Consider the following 15,696-nt stretch of genomic DNA (forward strand, 5'->3'; position numbering starts at 1 on the left):
AGACTGTTGAAATGCCAGGGGCTGGGGACTGGCTGAGCCACCACCTGGTGCTCAGGGTCCCCTGAGAGCCTTATCCTGGGAGCAAAGGTCCCAGAAACAAGAGGGGGGGGGGGTTCAAGAGGGAGAAGCTGCCAGCTCAGGCTGAAGCAGGGACAAAAAGACCCACCTCTGTGGGGGAGAAGAACTCCATGCCTCAGCTAAGACAGAGCACCGTGGTCAGGGGCTCACCACGGGAGCCCATGGTCTGCTCCCCAGGGCTAGGCACCCATGTGTCACACAAGGCTGGCGCCTTGAGGCTACTCGGGGGCTGCACCCCTGAAGAAACCGCCGCAGGAGGACCCAGCAGCCCAAGAAGGAGGAGGCAGAGCCTCGACCGCTGTCTCACTAACTCCTGACCCTGTCAGAAGAGGAGCAGAAATCATGAACATGGTGAACCCAGACGTGCCTCTGCGGCCCTGTAATCAGCCTGGGTGTCAGGATAACAGGGATCCCGGCTCCCAAGAACATGGAGAGAAAACAGGATGGCAGACATCAAGGGGCACTCACAGCCGGGGCGGGGGGCAGGGCTCCGGGACATCCCTCACTGGGTCAGCAGACAGCAGTGGGAGTCTGAGACCACCAGGGCCGGAGCCCTCATCAGTCGGGGCTCCCGTGCCAAGTAACATCTCTCAGCAGAATGAGAGCCTTCCCATTGACTTCAAACATCGGTCACATTGAAAATGAAGGTCTGTCGCTGCAACTGTCACACGAGCGTCAGAGGCTGGGGCAGAGCTCACTGGTCATAATCTACACTCATGCTTGGGGTCCATCCCCCCTCACACACACAATACTCAGTGAGCACCTAGACCACCTGCGTCAGGGAGGGAACAGCGGGATGAGCGAGGAGGGGCCCACAGTTGCTGTGCTTCCCATCGGCTTCCACCACCAGCTGTGAGCAAGGGCCTAGCCGGATGCTGGGAGAAATTACAAAGGCATCGATCGCTGCACTGCTTGTCCTTTAATATAGAAAACACCCGAAGAATAAACAGTGACAGAAAACACGCCTGCCGGGAAGTGGGAGCTACACAAATTCTACTTTCTCATTGAGATTAACTCTGTGTGTGTGTGTGTGTGCGTCTCCCTGGAAAAGGACATCGAGTCTGCTACAGTAGAAGACCAGTAACAACAGACCCCCCAACCCTCCATGAGCTGAGTGATCCAGTGGCACAGGGCCAGGCAGTGTCTCCCCGTTGGAGATACAGGGCCACTGTGGGTCAGAACCCACTCGAAGGCCCCTGGCAGCCACAATGTATGCATTAACGAGTTTATTCGGATTTAATGACATGTCGTGCACAGAGGAGCCCTGGTGACCCCATGGCCACGTGCTGGACTGCTGAATGGAAAGCGGGTGGTCCTAGCCCACCCTGACAGGATGCTGGAGAAGGCCCGGTGCTCTGCACTCAGAGTGGACCTGCGTTGGAAAGGATGCGACAGCATGTGACAGCAGCAGCAATGAACGAGAAAGGTCACTGTCCGAGACCACAACACATCATTTTGGGTCCAGTCATTTTCTAGGACGGGAATTCAGAAGAGATGGTGTGCGGGGGCCGTGAAGGGAGCTCCAGAGGCAGCCTGCTGCTTTGAAAACGGGGCAATTCCTCCTTAGAGCTCGAGGGAAACCAGGACTGGGGCTGGAACGGCCAGAGACCACCCAAGGGAATGCTGCACATGGTGAGAGAGACAGCGCGTGTGGCTGAACGACCTGGATATAAGCTGCCATGAACACTTCCACCAAAACCACCCAGGCGGTTGGCCTTAGTTTTTCAAGTAGCAACACCTTTTTAAAAAAATCTTCCCCCAAGTTGAGTGATTTCAGAGTGTGCGAGGTTAACAAGATGAGGCTTTGGTCAGAGAGACCCCCTTGATCTAAAAGAAAATAAGCTGACAGGGATTTCATCTGAAGAGAACCAACTAAGCTCACATCGGCAGAAGGTGCCAGGCGGAAGAGGGGTCGGCTCGAGAGCGGGCCCTGCGCTCACGCTTTCTGGATCATGGGTGCTGCTTGGGGAAATTGTTTCTCTTCAAGGCTTCACGCATGGTTTGCAGGGCTGGGAACTGCTCTCCTCTTTTGACGGACTTGCCCCTTTCCATAAACTGAAGTCCAGACTGAGATGTGTTGAAGGGGAATTCAAGTGAGGTCTGAACCGGTGCAGTGGGGATCCCTCCACCTCTCCAGCTGTTGATTTCTCCAAAGGGTAAGCATCAATTTGTAATCTTTTTTCACCCCCACAAGATAATGCTTTCCTTTCTCATCACTCCCATGCAAACACCCAAAAAAGCTCTATTTGCCAAATGGGTTCTTTGAGCACTTCCCCTGACAGGTACAGCCTGCAGCGAGCCCTGCACTGGCTGCAAACAGGCTCGCCACAGTCACCTGAGCTACAGCATCGCCACCAGGTCACCTCTCCATCTGGACAAGGAGTGTAAGCCGTCCCACCTCCGACCCATAGAAACCAACCAACCAGCAAAACCAAAACGCACTGCCATCGAGTCAATTCCAAGTCCTAGCAACCCAACAGGACAGGGTGCGTTTCCAAGACTGTAACTCTTACGGGAGTAGAAAGCTTCATCTTTCTCCCAAGGAATGACTGGTGGGCTCAAACTGCTGACTTTGAGGCTAGCTGCCAAATGCACAAGCACTACACCCCCCCAAGGCCCCTTCTCAGGCCTCGGAAGCCCCCAAAATCATCAACACCAGCTACCATCACACGCCTGACCCAAGAGAAGCAGTTCCAGTCATCCGTCAGGGGTGAGTTGATGACATGTTTGCCCAGCATGGCCCAAATGGCCCGAGCCAGAAAAAAGGCTCCCCACACACCCCTGGAGTAGGGGCCTCTGGTCAGAGTGTCTTCAACTGCGTGAGCACACTCTGGCGCGCAATGTGGGAGAAGGGAGAGGCTAAGCAGAGTGGAAGGTCCACGCTTCCCCCCAGACCCTGGTGCAACGACTGGGGTCCTACGTCTCACACGCTCACTGAAAAACCAAGTGTAAGTTTGGCAGCGAATGTGAGCCGGAACCCGAATACGGTGTGTTTCTCAGAAAAGCGAGAATTCGGTACGTGGGTTCTGATACGCACAGCCATGTTTTCTGCTCTGCAGACATGACCGGTGATGGGTTTAAATGTCACGGGAAATTGCCGGGGATGCTGCCGTGTAATGGGCAGTGTCACATGACAGTCTTTACCTGTGTTTAAAGGAAAAGGGAGGCCTAGCAGGGTGGTGGGGTATGGGCTGTGCTGGTCATTGAAGGGTCAGCAGTTCGAGCCCTCCAGGGGAGGAAGATGGGTGAGGCGTTCTCCTCCTCAAAAGAGCATCTTTAAAAACCCAACAAAGTGAAACGCAGGCTGTTGTTTTCCCGTTTCCCCCACTGAGTGGCCTCGACTTGTGCTGTCTGGGAAATCTGAGTCGCTCCTTCTAAAGACCCTCTTCTGCTTTCCCCTCCTTTTAAGTGACTGGTTGGCATCAGGCGTTCACCCATCATCGTGCCCCGTTGCACTGCTATGGGGGCAGGGGTGGGCAGAGATGGGGTTTAGGTTGGTTCAAAGAGCAGCCATTGTTTAGAGAGCTGAGTCTTTTATGCCAAATACATGGGAGCAAGATTTCCAACGCTCCGTGTTAGGAGAAAGACTGGGAAGTCACATCACAGCTTCTGGACCACGAGGGGCTAGGAAGAAAGACCTGGACATCTACATCCCCAAACCAGGCAGTGGTGTAGTGGACCACAACAGAGGCCTGCCTGGGAAAGTGCTGAAAGATGGGGCCCCTAGATGGGAAGGCAGCCCAAATTAAGAGTGGTTGTAACAATGGACTTGGCCACGCCAAGCAGTGTGCGGATGGGGCGGGACCCTCCATTAGCCACAAGGGGGTCTCAGCTAAACTCATACAACATGAATTGTGCTCCCCAGAAACATGTGTCCACTTGGCTGGGCCATTCCTCAATGGTTTGACAGTGATGTAATGTGTTGGTTATGGAGTGATGTCACCCTGTCCTGTGATGTCATCTGATGTGACCAGCCAATCAGTTGTCATGGGTTTGAGGGGGGAGGGACAGGTGCAGCAACATCACCCAGGTCACAGCCCTGATCTGATGGAAGGGGAGGAAACAGCTGGTGGGTTTGCACCGCCAACCTCTGGACTAGCAGCCCAACGCTTAACCCACTGCACCAGCAGAGTTCCCATAGTACGATCTCCTGAGTCTGTGCGTCTCTAGTGATCCATCTACAGCAGATTCATCTTGATGCTAAAGTACAATCACCATATTCCCCATGATGCTCCCAACCTGCTAACTGCCAAAGTGGACACTGGGGGGCTAGGGTGGTGCCTGGTGCAAACGTCGCATGGCGACATGGCCAGGCTCCGGGCCTGAAGGCTAGACCTGCTGCTACCTGAACCGGGGGCAGTGGGACCAAGTAAGATGCTAGCGCATAAGCGCATCGTGAGGCAGCCAGTGATCCTGCCCTACAGCTGGGCGCATTTTGCAGATTGAAGTTCTAGAGCATTGGTTCTCAACCTTCCTAATGCCGCGACCCTATCATACAGTTCCTCTTGTTGGGGTGACCCCCCCAACCATAAAATTATTCTCATTACTACTTCATCACTGTCGTTTTGCTACTGTTATGGAATCGGGTAACCCCTGTGCAAGGGTCGTTTGACCCCCCAAAGGGGTCGTGACCCACAGGTTGAGAACCACAGTTGTGGAAGTTAGAGAGGGCATTACCTCAGTGGGGTGAGGTTTCTTCTCTGGAGCAAGTGACTGGAGATTGTTAAGGGCAAGTTGATCAACTGCAGCGAACCGGCTGTCCCGTGATCCTAGGCAAAAGGAGAGGAGACGGCACTTCTCAGTAGGTGAAAGCACAGAATGGAAGGCAGGGCTGTATCCCGGGACGAGTCACCACTGGCACACACATGACGTTACCCATCAGCAGACCCGCACAGGCCCTCCCTGGTGGAGCCACCATTGCAGTCACGGGCGCCACTCTGTCGGTGTGGACTCAGCTCTCAAGCATGGCTCTCGCGTGTTGCCCTGGGCTGATATTCCCCTGCCACCAGAGTCCCAAAGGCCAAGCTACAAGGGCACCATCTGTCTGTCTTTCCAATGGTTTTATTGACCTACAATTTTACCGTACAGGTCAATGGTGTGCATGCATCAGACAGAGTTGTGTGATCATCACCACATTCAATTTTAGAACATTTTCTTCACCATGATACTCACTGTAATCAGCTCGCCATCCCCCCTACAAAACTACCCTGATATAGCCCTAAAGACTTATCGCCTAGTTATAGTCTCTATAGATTTACCTCTCCTGGATTTCACATAAAGGAAATCACACCCAAACCCCTCCCAGGAAGGGAAACACACACACAGGAAAACCTCAATCCCAAAGAAAGAAAAGACAGAAAGAAAAAAACCTCAGACAAATTAAAAATGAGTCAAAGGGGAAAAAAATCAGATGCTAACTTTTAACCTAATTCCGTTTGCATGAATTCACTTTCCGTGTGCTCTGTCTGAGGACACGGCTTCCACTGGCCTGGCCCATGGCCCGAGGGAATTCCAAGCAGGTCTAACCCCTGTGGAGGCTCCACGGTGGGTTGTGGGCCTTCACTGTTTACCCATAGCAAGGCCACTTTCATTCATAAGAGGCCACATATCAACACTGTTTGGGGATATCATGTTTTGATGAAGAAAGAGATGCTGGGGCACAGCCTCCACCCGAGGACGGCTTTCTCTAGCTGTGTGTGCACCACGGCGGCAGCAAGGCCCCTCGGGGGGAGACCACGAGTTTGGAATCCCTTCACTGTGCATGGGCCCGTCTGCAGGACCAACCTCTGACTGGACTTCCCCATCTACCAAGCCTGTCTGTGCCTCATGGATCAGCACGCCAGGCACAGTTGGCAGGCAGAACTGGCCTGGAACTTGGGGACTCAGCGGGACCTTAGACTGCGGGTCCTCAGCCCCTAGGAACCTGAAGGGCTCTCACGGGAGCTGTGACTGTGTGGCCAATGGGGGACAGGAATTAAACATAGAGGCAATATTCAGATGGGAGGCGGGAACACAGCCTGGCCAGAGACTTGGGGTGAAATTTTTGCCTCCACAGTACAGGCTGATTTCTCAAAAAGATGCAAAATTGGTTCCCCGAGCCCATGCTGGGGACGAAGAAATAGAGCTTTCAGTGTTAGCTCTCTAAATTCAGCCTGCCCTCATCCATACCTTTTAGATCTGGTACAAAGCATCCCCCGGTGCTGGCCATGAGTGTTGGAGGTAGCACGGACTGCTGGAAGAACCAACCAACCTGGCTCAGAAGAAGTACAGGGAGATGCTTTGGGCGTGTGGTCAGGAGAGACCAGTCTCTGGGGAGAGGCATCATGCTTAGTCGAGTGGAGGGTCCGTCAGAGGGAGCCCCTCCCTGAGATGGGTGGACGCAAGGCGGCACAAAGGTGGGCTCAGACGTAACAGCTGTGAAGGTGTGTCCGGACCCGGCACTGTTTGGTTCTGTTGAATCAAGCGAGGTCGCTATGAGCCTGACAACATGCAGGGGAAATGACGTGCTGCGGCATTTCCAACACGGAGCCCTGGTGGCATAGTGGTTGCACATTTGACTATGACCTGAAAGGTCAACGGTTCAAAGCCACCAGCCAACTCCTCAGGAGAAAGGCAGGGTTTTCTACTCCCGTTAACAGTCACAGTCTAGGAGACCCACAGGGGCAGTCCTGCCCAGTCCTGGTAGGTCGCAAGGAGCCCATGTAGACTCAATGGCGGTGGTTTGGAGGGGCTTTAGAGGCACGTTTTCAAGGGTGGTGATTTCGAAGCCACCGTTGACCGGTCTGCAGTCCATTTGTATGTCATCTGGTCCTCGGGTGACAACAGACCCTCCGTCAGCTCTCACCCAGCCAGGCAGGTGACGGTTATCAAATGGTGTGCGCAGTTATCTGGGCTGACGCACACAGATTGCTCTCTGAGACGCGCAGATGGAAGGCCCGAAGGGGCTCACGGATTGTGTGCGGAGTGAATCACCATGATGAGCTGACAATAAAGCTGATGAAGACGGAAGTCACCAGCAGTCACTGGAGGTGGGCGGCATTGGTCCTGGCTCTGGAGCCTAGTATGGCCCCAGCTGACCTGCAGCGGACGCACTGCTTAAGGTCCCCGCGTTCCTGCATCCAGAGCCTGTGCCCAATGACACTTCCCAACAGCCATCAGGGACGGGGGTGGGGGGGAGTCCATGCTGGGTAAATGGCGCCGGTTCTGACTGCTCAGGAGTCGGATCATGATAGCCTTCCCAGACATGACAGCCTTCCAGGTGGTCACTAGTGCCTTCGCCTCTAGAATTGGAGCTTGTGTCTCAGGGCCTGACTCTCAGTGCTAACTCTGTTTGGCTTTGCCATGATCCTGGGTCTGATGGCCAGCACTTAACCACACACCTTAGATGCTCATGCTCGGGGTTGGGGAATCAGCACCTGTAGTGAGGACAGAGGACAGCCAGACGCAGCCCAGCAAGGCCTGAGGACAGGTCTCCGACTGTACTGGAGGGCTCGCCACAGGACCCAGCTTCAGGGCCTAAACATCCCTGAGGGCTGACCTTGCCTTTCTGGAGTTTGAAGCCCAGGGTGGGTTTCCCTGGGGTAACGTCCAGGTGCTGGGACCTCAGGGGGACCCCGCGCCTTGTAATGCTCATCCTTGGGAGGTTGCTGGCGCTCTACCCTGCCCTCTGCATCCCTGGTTGAATCTCCTTCCTCTGACTCTCCTGCTCTCTCTGATGCAGACCCCTGTGATCACTCCCCCTCCAGCCCCAGGTAACCCCACTCACACCCCCTGGAATCCCAAAGCTCTTTGCCTGGTCCCATCAATCACCCTCTAAGGCAGCAGTTCTCACACTGTGGGTCACAACCCCTTTGGGGGCCGAACGACCCTTTCACAGGGGTGGCCCAATTTATAACAGTAACAAAATGACAGTGATGAAGTAGCAAGGAAAATCATTTTATGGTTGGGGGTCCCCACCACCTGAGGAACTGTATAAAAGGGTCACGGCATCAGGAAGGTTGAGAACCACTGTGCTAAGGGGACCCCTTTACAAGCTCTGACATGAGGACGTGGACACCTTTGGGGGGCATGACTCTGCCTCCCTTGAGGGTGATGTGTGGGTGGAATGCTCAAGCAAACACACTCCCTGGCACTGCGTCACTGCTGACTCACAGCAAGCCCGCGGGATTCCAGGACTGTACTTACTGTTGACGGGGTAGAAAGCCCGTCTTTCTCCTGAGGAGTGGCTGGGGGTTTGCAACTGCTGAGCTAGAGGTCAGCCTCCCAGTTCAGAACCACTACGCCACCGTGAAACCAGGAAGTGGGCTCAGACGCTAAGTCATGTCAGAGGATGCCCAGGACTTAACAATGATCCCCTGCAGCGTGGTTCTCCACCTTCCTACAGCCACGGCCCTTTCATACAGTTCCTCAGGTGGTAGTGACTCCCAACCATGAAAATATTTCCTTGCTACTTCATCATCACTGTCATTTTGCTACTGTGATGAATCGAGCAACCCCTGTGAAAGGGTTGTTTGACCCCCACAGGGGTGGTGACCCACAGGTTGAGAACCTGCCCTGGAGCCATCAAGAGTGGTGTCCAAAGGAGCGAAGAGCATGGCCCTGGTTCAAATCCTTCTTGCCACTGCCTGCCTGGGCCCGAGACGTGAGTTCCCTCGGGCACGTGGCTTGTCACAACCTTGTTCGCCCACGGGGATGAGCAACGCGGGGCATCATCTGATTAGTCAGCCCACCGAGTTCAGGTCTGCGGTTAATCGAGTAAGTACACTTATTTCCAAACCTTAGCTTGCTCGCATCGGGGCAGAGAGGGAAGACAGACTCCACTGCTGGGCTCTGCTCATATCCGGTCCCAAGGCCCTCGACAAGATCGACTGACACCCTGATACCGTGGCTGCAACAGTGTGCTGAGGGGGAGGAGCAATTGTAAGAACGGGGCAGGACGGGGCAGTGTGTGGCTCTGCTGTGCGTGGGGCACTCTGGGTCACAGCAGACTCGGTGGCACCTGACAAAACAACTGTCTTACGGTGTTGCAGTGGGCTGCCATCGGGTCTTCCAGGCTGTCAAGCAGATGTGGAGCTGCTACGGGGGTGGGCAGTGCTTGTCAGGGGTGGCACCGGGCTCCTTCCAGTCTTAAGACCTTTAACAACACCCCCCCCCATTTAACAGTCCTCAGTGGGTGGCTCTCGGGGGTGGGGGGGTCGCCATGGAGATGGGAATTACTGCTTCTCTCTCAGATCTGACCTGTCGGCACCCAAGACCTACAAGGCCTCTTCTCTGACTTCTAGCGCAGTATGACCTACCCACTGTCCTCCTCCTTCTCTGCTCCTTTTGTGGGGTCCTTCCCTGGCCCCTCAGCTCCCTTCCCAGATGGATGTCAACGCAGGCAATCAGCTACATCCGATCTAGGGTGGGGGCACCAGCTCTTGGAGTTGTACCTCTAAGTCACCTCAAAATCCATTCAGTCAAGCCAGTCTTACCCCACCCTCCTATCACCCACCACAAAAGCTGTCACCATCCCTAGACCCCCGCTGAATGCCAGGTCTGTTCAGTCTTCAGGTAATGGTCCCGAGATGGCTGGAGTTCAGCAAGGTTGTAAGCAAACTGGTGACCCTCCAGCCTCCTCTCCCGCCGGTTCCCAAAATGCCCTTCACATCTAGCAGTGTGTGACCCTGTGGGGTCACCTATGCCTCCAAAAATCCAACAAGAGGGTACATGTCTGGCCTGGACCACAGCAGCGGCACATACGTGGGAAAACCAAACATGAGGTGATCCAAACAGCTTTGCAGAGGTGACTGGGCCCCCTGGGGCCATCCTGGGGCTCTCGGGGTTCAGCGAGTTCAGGAGAGAATCCTTGAAATGCAGCTGCTGAGGCTGGTGCCTGGACCCCACCCAGGAGTGCTGCTGAAGAAAGACCTGGCGGATGGCATCCGTAAACAGTGCAGTCACCTTATTACACTTCGTACACACCACGAATCTTCCCGGATGTGCCTGGCTCCACCGGACAGCTCCCTGCCTTTGTTCCCAAGGGCTGTGTACCTACCTCGTCCTTATGTCTAGCTCTCGGCAGTGCTCCCCAACTCTACCCCTGCCCTGCACCCCACATGCAGTGATGGAGGCAGGCTCTCAGGACAGTGTGTCCAGACTCCTAACTCCTCGCTGTGGGTTCCGACTGAAAGTGACTCCACTGGGCAAAGAAGAGCCGCACAGTGGGGTTCATTAGCAGCCAATGCTGTACCCAGCGATTCACTCTGTCTTCGCCCCCACCCTCTGGGCACCGGAAGTCGCTGGCTGAAAGGGGATCCAAGCACAAGCCAGCTTAACCTTGGGGGGTAGGAGTTACATCTATTAGGGGCGGGATGGGGTGGGGTGGGAGGTGTGTCAGAACCCACCTTCTGTAGACAGTGTGACCTGGCTCCACTGATGTTTCAGAGACAATGCACTCGACTTCAGCGGTCTTATCATGACCAAGAAGCGTTTGACGGGAGGAAAGGAAAAAATGACTGCCGCTTACATCCGCAGCTGCTCTCAGAATGAGGCCTGAGAGCCTGCATTCCTGCCTCGGCTGAAGAACTTCCATGAGTTCGGCATTCTGGTGACGTCACACAGGGCTGGGGGCGGAGCCAGGGCTGTGGCTGGGGGCGGGGAATGGGCGGTGCATGGTGTGGGTGTGGCCAAGGGCGGGGCCGCGGGCAGGGACAGGGTTGTAGGCAGGGCAGGGTGGGCCCGTGGGAAGAGTCCTGGTGCAGGGGCTGGGCTGTGGGCGGGGCCTCCTGCTCCCTGGCGCCTCTAAGTCGCAGTAATGGCAAACCATGGCTTTGCCTTTATGGCTGAGGCTGTTGGACGGCTAGCTTTCCTGGTTAGGTGTTTTGTAGAGCACCTCGGCAGGTGAGACAAAGAGGCGTCTTTCATCAGGTCAAGTACAGAATTCTTTCTCCCCAGCGCTCCAGTACTGTTTGGTTTTTGTTTAGTATTTTTACTTAACTCTTTGCTTCTGGTTCCCTTGCCAGAAAACACGATGGCGTGTTTAAATTTTCCTCTGTGCTAACATACAGTCAGATAGCATCACTATGCTGATTTCTTTACCGGCCTATTTTTACGAACCAGTTTTTCCAGAAAATCGGGCAGCAGGGCAGGCTGTTTGCCACTCAGCTATGATAAGAATGATGGGTCTTCATGCAGTTTAATAAAACATCCTTGACATGAATTTATAATGGGCACTGTTTTATAATTTATACTCCACCAAGTATGAAGTCATTTGTAATTAACAAGCCAGGTGATAACCAGCCAGACAATGATAGAGGAATAAATGATAAGATGGAGAAATAGCTGACTCCTAAGACGGCACCAGTACAGATGAGTGAAGTCACAGGGTGGGTTTCCCACCGCCAGCACTGAAGGGAGGCACGTCCTTTAAAAGGGTGCCCATCCTTCACAGGAGAGAAGTCTCAGGCCCGAGTGAGGCCCACGTAGTGCATGGGCCATAATACAGAAGGTAACCAGTGGTGAGATCTGCTGGCTGCCAAGGCGCAGGGCCACAGCAGGGCCACAGCCAGTCCTGAGTAGGGGTCTGGTGTGGTTGCAGAAAGGGGAAGCTTAGTTCATATGGGTGGGGAGAGTCCAGCCGAGCAGTCATGACCGTGTCCCTGCCCCTTCCTGGTCACAAACTACTGTGACTGTGAGCTGGGCAGTCGCTCATCAGGGGCTCCACTTCCCTGGAGTGGGACAGAGAGGCCACTACCTCTAGCTCAGCTCTGAGGGTCTCTGCTGGCAGGGTGCGAGGCCTTGGGGGCACATGAGGGGTGCTTGGGTGCTGCTCCCTAGTAGCCTGTTCTTTCTGGAGGAGAGAGAGGTGCCTCGGCATGCCCTCTCCTTCCGGGAGAAGTTTCCCTTTCCAGATGGCAGACTCAGGTTTGAATCCCAGCCAGTGCCCCTCACACGCAGCCACCACTCATCAGTCAGGGGAGGCGAGCATGAGCCGTGATGTTAACAGGCCTGAACAGAGCTTCCAGGCAGGCACCATCATAAGAAAGTCCTGGCAATCTACTCCCTAAGATCAGTGAAGGAAACCTCTCTGATTTTAACAGGCCCACTCTCGAGGGACCACGGGGTCGGTTCAGGACCAGCCCGCTCTAGGGATGTCGGACACGGGGTCACTGGGGGTCCAGGGCCAACCAAAGCAGTTGCAGTACCAGCAGTCAGGGGCCAAGGAGAGTCGATTCCAGAGTGGGTCTGGCGCTGTGCCCAGAGCCGTGCTGGGCTGGCCCTTTCTGCCTCCACACGTCACCACCGTACCACCACAGTGGGGGCCACGAGGGCCAGCATGGGAAGTACTGGTGTTGCCATCAGGGCAGAGAACAAGCAGCCACGGGAAAGGGGCGGTGCAGCTCAGCCATCACATCCCAAAGGCCCAGCACACAGGTCAGCGGAGTGCTTGGATCCAGCCAGGAGGGCTCTTGTATCCTTCCCGCTGGACAACATGGCTCCTGTTGTGGGTCCATGGTGGGGTCTGGGGCAGAAACCACTCAGAGGATGGCAGGCCTGCCATGCACCCACAAAAGAGCCTAGTGGTGAATCGCTCACTATGAGCACCATTCACTGCACGCTGCATGAGGGGAACTGGGTGAACCTGTCACTAGACTAGATCAGGCACCCAGCATTAAAGACCCAGCACTTGCACGCACGCACGCACACACATGCATGCATGCATGACTGCCATCATCCTCCCTGCAGCTGGGAACACCAAGTGAGAGTTGCACCACTCAGCAGCCATGCGGCAGCCAGGAGAGCAAGGCCCCACTGCCAGCATTGCAGTCCCTGCTTCTGGTGCTTGTTTTCCAGTTTGGCTACTCAAGCTCAGTGGTGCAGACCCCGTCCATTACGAGCTCCTCCTGCTCTGGCACCATGGCCTTCCCCCGAGGTGACCCTGTAGGGCGGAGCAGAGTTGCCCATGGGGCTTCCCAAGTGTCCTCTCTATGGAGACCAGATGCCACCTCTCTCTCCCAGGGGAGCGACTCACAGCCCTCACATCAGGCAGAGTGCCCGCTGGTACAAACGGCCGCTGCATCAGCTCAGCTGCTCACTGAAAGGTTAATGGTTCACGTCCACCCAGACACAATGTGGGAGAAAGGCCTGGTGAGCCACTTCTGAATAGCCAGGGATGACAACCTGCGGAGCACAGCTGGGCTCTGATGCACAGGAGGGTGGCTGTCCCTCTGGAATCACAAACTTAAAATGAAGGTGCAGTGTAAGAAAGACCCTCCAGCCCAGCAGGAGAGCCTGGGTTTCCCCACAGCCTCGCTAGCCATTGTTATTGTCCGTCTTTAGGGGGTGTGGGAGGGCAGCCCACGGCAGGCGTGGATTCCCTAAAGGGGCTGAGTGGAGGCAGCTCTGCGTGTTTATTGGCTGCTGGTCTCTCTCCCCTGGACAGGCCCCCTGCACATTTCAGCTGGGACTTGCTTGCCTTTGCATAGCAACTTCAGGAGCCTTGGTGGCGGAGTGATTATGCATTAGGTTGCACCCCCAAGGTCGGCAGTTTGAACCCACCAGTCCGCCCTGTGGGAGAGAGACAGGGCTTTGTACTCTGGTCAAGAGTTAGTCTCAGAAACCCACAGGGGAAGGTTTACCTTGTCCTGTGAGTCGGCATTGCCTCGATGGCCTTGACGTCTCTGGGTTTTGTTTTTTTGGTTCTAGGAGCAAGGGCTAGTGGCCTCTCTCTATTTATAAGGGAAATGAAGGACAGGTGAGTCAACTCCTGCCACACTCTACCTGTGGGCCCCTAAGGACGGCAGCGCCACAGCCAGAGCTGACAAGAATGCTCCCTGGAGGCCCACAGGCATGGGCTAGGGTCCCACCTGGCCACTTGTAAAGTTGTGACAAGTCAGCTAACGTCTCCAAGCCTCTGTTTTCCCACATGCAAACCAGGGATCATGACGCTCACCCCACTGAATTGCTCTGAGGATCCAAAGATGGTGCATGGACAAAGCTGAGCAGACTGCCTGGCATGTGAGAAATCACCCCTCGATGCGTCTCTCTGGGCATCCAGCAAATACTTCCACAGCATCTGCCCCTGCCAGGCACTGGTCCAGGCCCTTGGGTCACCGCAACATGCAGGGTGGGCAGAGAGCCTCCTAGCCTGGTGATCTTATCTGCAGCCTAACACTCTTGCCCAAGTTAATGATGCTAGTTATTATCATAATTCAACATTTTTACTCTTGATTGCAAAATAAGTCCCAGCTCATCAGAAACCAGAAACTAGAATGACAAGATAAAGGAAGTTTCGCTAATGAACTTGAACTTTAGAGAGGCGAAGCCTTCGCTTCAGTAATTACCGTCCTCCTGCAGGCTCCCTGCCATGGTGGCTCCTTCCTTTCCACTGGGAAAGAGCAGGGAAGGAGAGGCAGCCAAGAAGCCCCTGGAGGAAGGCCCCCCAGGTCTCAAGAAGTTGAGAACAGCTGCCAGCTCTGAGGCTTAGCACCTCCTGATGTCAAGCTAAGGAGATAGCAGACACAGAGTGAGCCCTTTGGGGAGAGTGAGGAGCCTGGGGACACAGGAGAAAGGCGTCAATGGACAGGCTGCTTGGGAAGAAGAAGTCGTGGGCAGCACACTGGGCTTGAAAGTCTGGTGCAGCAGGGCTGGGTGGGGCTGATGGTAGACAGACAGACAGAGTGGAGGTTGAAACTGCTAGCCTAAGGAACACTTGGGAGGTGTGGCTGGAAAACTCACTGGCTTGACTGAGGGGCAGGGTGACTGAGGGGCAAGGTGACCGTGGGAAGTGCTGTCTTTTGGGAGGCCAGCAGTGCTGCCTGGGGACAACACTGACCTGCTCAAAACCCAAACCCAAAGCCATCGCCACGGCCTGCTCCATCCCAACTCACGGTGACCCCGTGTGGCAGAGTGGACCTGCTCCTCCTCTTCTTTACCAAGACTGATCCCCGACCTTTCTACTTTCTTCTGCCGTGCTGCCGGGAGGGTGTGAAGCCCCAGCCATTAGGTTAGACTCACTGCCATCAAGACGGTTCTGGCTCACAGTGACCTCATGGGGCAGGGCAGGGCTGCTCCTGAGGGTGTTAAGGACCGTGCCTGGTCCTTACCCCTGTCCTCAACTCCCTGCCATCGAGTTGATACTGAATCATAGCGACCCTGTAGGACAGGGTAGAACTGTAACTCTACCAGAAAGGATGGCCTGTCTTTCTCTAGCACAGCGGCTCGTGGTTTCAAACTGCCGACCTTGCCGTTAGCAGCCCGACATGTACCCACTACACCGCCAGGTCTCTTTTGAGTCCCCAAGCCACATCTGTACACCAAGAAAGGGGAGGAGAAGGGCAGGGGCCTCGCCGGGAAGGAAGTGTCTGATGGCATCTTTACCCTTAGCCTCACCCAGAGTTCCCAGGCAACAGCCCCGGTCGGCTGACTGCCTTCCTGACCCAGTTTCATTTCCCTTGGGAAAACCTGCTCTTCGCACAGCCAAAGGGCAGGCCCCACCCACCGAGGCTCTGCCCAGCCTGTGGACACAGGCTTGCTGGACTATCCACCCTGTGCTTTCGGCGGGAATCTCAGAGTGCCTGGATCGGGCTGGGCTGTGTTCTTACACCAGTTGGCCTTTGCAGTGTTTGGGGGACACAG

The 15,696-nt window shown here is 55.2% G+C and overlaps 1 protein-coding gene across 1 annotated transcript in view; it reads right to left on the minus strand.

The window, feature by feature from the left end:
* Positions 1-15,696, minus strand: part of C16H10orf90 (chromosome 16 C10orf90 homolog) — a 151,663-nt gene that overhangs the window by 45,769 nt on the left and 90,198 nt on the right. The gene's annotated exons all lie outside the window — the stretch shown is intronic.

The sequence above is a fragment of the Tenrec ecaudatus genome, chromosome 16 (assembly GCF_050624435.1).
Source record: "Tenrec ecaudatus isolate mTenEca1 chromosome 16, mTenEca1.hap1, whole genome shotgun sequence".
Classification (NCBI taxonomy): Eukaryota; Metazoa; Chordata; class Mammalia; order Afrosoricida; family Tenrecidae; genus Tenrec; species Tenrec ecaudatus.